Source organism: Ixodes scapularis, unplaced genomic scaffold, assembly GCF_016920785.2.
Source record: "Ixodes scapularis isolate PalLabHiFi unplaced genomic scaffold, ASM1692078v2 PGA_scaffold3__209_contigs__length_174095766, whole genome shotgun sequence".
NCBI lineage: Eukaryota > Metazoa > Arthropoda > Arachnida > Ixodida > Ixodidae > Ixodes > Ixodes scapularis.
This window is the reverse complement of record NW_024609868.1, coordinates 32,413,918-32,418,082: the sequence shown is the minus strand read 5'-3', so window position 1 is coordinate 32,418,082 and position 4,165 is coordinate 32,413,918.

Genomic DNA, 4,165 nt, shown 5'->3' with positions numbered 1-4,165 from the left:
GCACTTGATGTCATCGAGTGCGCGTGCAATTGAACTGGGTCTTTATACAACCGCGTTCGCAACCGCTTTGCGAACCCGGATCCGCTTCCAGTGTGAATGAGCGGTTAGGGGCCCGTTTCCAGCCTGAGCGGCGTCGGCGTCGGTGTCGCCGTCGGCGTCGGCGTAACCGGGGGGGGGGGGGGGGGGGGGAGTCACGTGACCCCCGAGATCACGTGACCCCCCCCCCCCCCCCCCCGAGATCACGTGACCCCCCTCCCCCGAGATCACATGACACTCCCGGGGTCACGCGTCTACCCGCAAGTGACGTGACCCCCCTCAGTACCCTTCCCTACTCCTCCTCAAGAGCTGCGCTCCAATTCGGCGTTACAGGGATTCGTAAACGGCTTTCACTTTTTGCTTGTCTTTGTAATTTTAATTTGCCTATAACTTTTAATATAAAGCGCAATTCGAGAAACGAAAAGTTTCATTAAGTTGCTACGTTCAGTGCGCTCAGGTTAGGTGTAAATGAAAAACTGGTAAAAAAGCCCTTGCAGGGCCCCTTTCTAGGAGATTTTTGACAGCCTGGCAACCACAGCAGCGTAGCCTGACAACCGGGGGATGACTACTTCCGTCCACCATTTTGTGGCTCTGACACATGGGAACCTCATGCGATTTCTCAGGAATAAACAAAAGAAATAAGTGAGGCCAATCTGTGTTATCGCGAAATCCGCTGCTTCTAGCGGGCAACAAGCTCCGCCCATTGGCCGAACTCTCTCAGTATAAACGGCTCTGGCGCGCTCTAGAGTTCCTGTAGAGGGAGTATTCACTGGCGGCCATATATGTGTGCGCGGCTGCTGAGCGCGTGCTGACGGCGAGCTTCCGCAGTCCTTTTGGAGCGTGCATTCCACACCATCAAGATTGCCGGTCTTAGCAGGCTATTAATGTGAGCTCGTTCTGGGCATGCGCTCTAAACATCGCCCTCAAATATGGCGTCCAGTGAATACTGCCTATCGGCTCCCTACGGGAGCCAGAGTTGCACGTTTATCCCCGTAGCGCCGTCTTTCCTGCACAGCATGTTGATCCTGCTCCTCACGTGACTGAATTCGGCGAATAGCGGCGCACCACGTTCGAGGCGCGCGGCACGCTCAAAAGCAGGGATACGTACGGCGGGGCGCGTGCAACGTCTACTTTCCTGCACGGCACTTGATCCGGCTCCTCACGTGATCGGATCTCGGAGAATAGCGGCGCGGAGGCACGTGGAAAACAGACGCGCAACTCTGGCTCCCGTAGGGAGCCTATACAGGAACTCTAGCGCGCTCTGCCCCAGAGCGCCCTCACCAGCGTGCTTTCCAATCGCGACAGTTTCGCTGTCATCGGATGGCACACCTCCCCGTTCTTGTACACCTTAACTTAGTTACTCTGCTCGGATAGTTCGGTGCCCATCGCTCGCCGCATCGGTTTTGAAAGTAAGAGAGAGACGCACGGCGTTGAAGCATTTCGCGTTGTCACGGCACCACTTCGTCGTCTCATTCACTCATACAGGCCTTTGGGCAGTTTGATACTTTAGCCCCATGTTCCGGATAAAAAAAACAGGACGCGGGATGGCCAAAAAAACATGCTTTTCGTGCAAGGCTCGTCAAATTATGAGGCGCTGGAGAAATGCAGCCTTCTGCGTTAAGTCCTTATTTCGAACTCTTTTTGTTCGCCTTCCGCCCATTGAAAAGCATGCGGGAAGGGCCTTAGAACGCACCTGGTGTCGCTGCTCCGCAGCGTTCTTCCGCATCAAAAAGTTCGTCTGCTTTCCTTGCCGTCACCATGGCAACGAACGCCGAATGAATAGAAGCACGCATAGTACCGCCGCGTGAAGCTAGCAACAGCTGACGCCATTTTACGAACGCCGTCTGCTAGCCAAAGCCGAACGCGGTGTGTCAGATCAACCGCCTCCGCCGGTGCGCCGCTAGCAAAGACGACGAAGCTGAGGCACGCTGACGGCGAATGGGCGAGCAACAGCACCGCGGGACGACTGTAACTGCGGCATTTATTTTGATCACAGGCGCGAAATAAGCAAGAACAATTTTTATTTGAATCATAACACCCGATATCCAAGTTGGGGACCACATACCTTTGCTGGGTCTTTCCTGTGAACTTTTTACAGAGACACGGGGTGCCGCATTCAAAACACAGCTCCGTTTGCAAAATATGGGGGCCCTGAAAAGGACCGTTTAGACCGCTACCAGAACCTATAACTGACGTAACGAGCACTTGACGAGCGGTTGGCGCATAAGTCGTCTTTATGCATTTTCTCTTTTTTTATACGTGGTGCAAAGTAATCCCGCCCCATATTTTTATGGCGTCAGGAACGAAGCAGCATAGGAAGAGTATTCTTCAAACGACAATAATAATAATAATTAAAAACTGCCGGATCTCCGCTGGAGACTCCGAGGCACAGTGGAGTAGTCGTCACGATAAAAAATCTAAAGAAACAAAATAAATAGCCTAACGGTCGTCGGCAAATACACGGCCGCGTATTTTTCGGGAACCACAGTTTATGAGACAAACATGCGATGAACGCCGCCAAAGCCAATACACGCGATGTTAAAGCGTCTGTTGCGTAAGCGGCTTCGTCTGCACACAAATGACGCAAACGCTGCAAACCCGAGTGCACATACCAACGCACAGCAGCATCCTCATAAAGTGTGTTTACAAAATACAGTTGAATGGTTCGAACATGATTTCAACCTTGGAGCCAGTCGGAAATCAGAGAAAGGTAAAAGGAAGTTGCAGCATTTATTGACTCTGATTTCTTTTTCGTTAACTACATGAACATAGTCCCAAAGGACGTATAGCGGGGCTCAAAATGAAGTCCTCGGACTGCGCTCGTTTCTTCGCGGCGCTAGCTCGCCGGACCCAGATTTTTACAGAGAAGCTGTTAAGGGCTAGTTTCCCCAGGATCGTGTCCGTCAGCAAACAAATGAAGACACAAAACTCTGGACAGGTACAGCCATATATAACTGACAGCGGCAACCAGACAACCGGTTTGTTGATTGTCTGGTTGCCGCCGTCGCTCATAGATGGCCGGAAACTTGCAGGCTTTTTTACTCTGGGTTGTCGACTTGCGGCCGGCCATTACTTCATTCCCACCATAGTACAGCTTCGCTGGTCTTCCTTCTTCACTAGAGTGGGAAGGCTGAAAGGTTTCTGTTGCTGTTTTAGTTATATGTTTACTATGCACCACCAACTAGCACACCTCAAAACATTAGCCTAATAAGGTTGGCATACGCCATAGGGAGCATAAACTTCGGATATTACTACTAGGCGAGAATCGTCACGCGTTAACGCCACGAAGCGGCAAGCCTCGCAACTACAGTACCCTTGACCGTGCATGAGCTATTGACGTAACAAGCGCGATAGGCATTGATTGCGCTTCTCGCTGATCGACTATGAAGCTGGCCGACTTTGTATGCAGTACATGTTTGGTTAGCACCTAACATGTTAATATAAATACGACACTATATAGACAAAGTTTTCGGGGACCAAGTAGGTAAATGCAGCCATATTTGTCTTGTTATCATAAACAATTACTAGCAATATGGACGATTTTTTTTTTCCGATTCTTTTGCGGTTTGTCGTTGCGACCAATGAAGAATGACGTTTTCTGCTCATATTTCACACGCGAGTAGCCTGTTCTGCAGCCCGGCGCGCAGCAGCAGTTCCGCCGCCGGCGCATTTCGATATTAATTTTAAACGCGTACACTCTGCAGTGTACGTGAAATTGTAGACGCCTCAGAAATATCACTGGAAAAGAACATGCCGGCAAAAAAATGCAATGTCTCATGAACCGCTAAGACTGAATATAGTGTTTAAAACACGAAGTAATGTTCCCCAAACTAGGCGGAATGCCGCGTCGCCATGAACACCCTTTCAGTTGCAGGTGACTGCAGCGCCACTGCAAATTGTGGTTATGCGCGGCCTTACGGGCTCTCATTGCGGACCCGCACCGGTCCCAACAGTATACGCCTTATTTCTGGTACACTGTAACTATATTGCTCGCCCCCCTTACGCCGGCCGTTGGCACCTGCCGATAGTGTCGGACGCCGCGCGAACAAAATCTAGGTCGCCTACATCGGCGGCGAACAACCCATGGCCCGAGCCCACCGCGAGCGCCCGACCTGCATGCGCAGCTGCG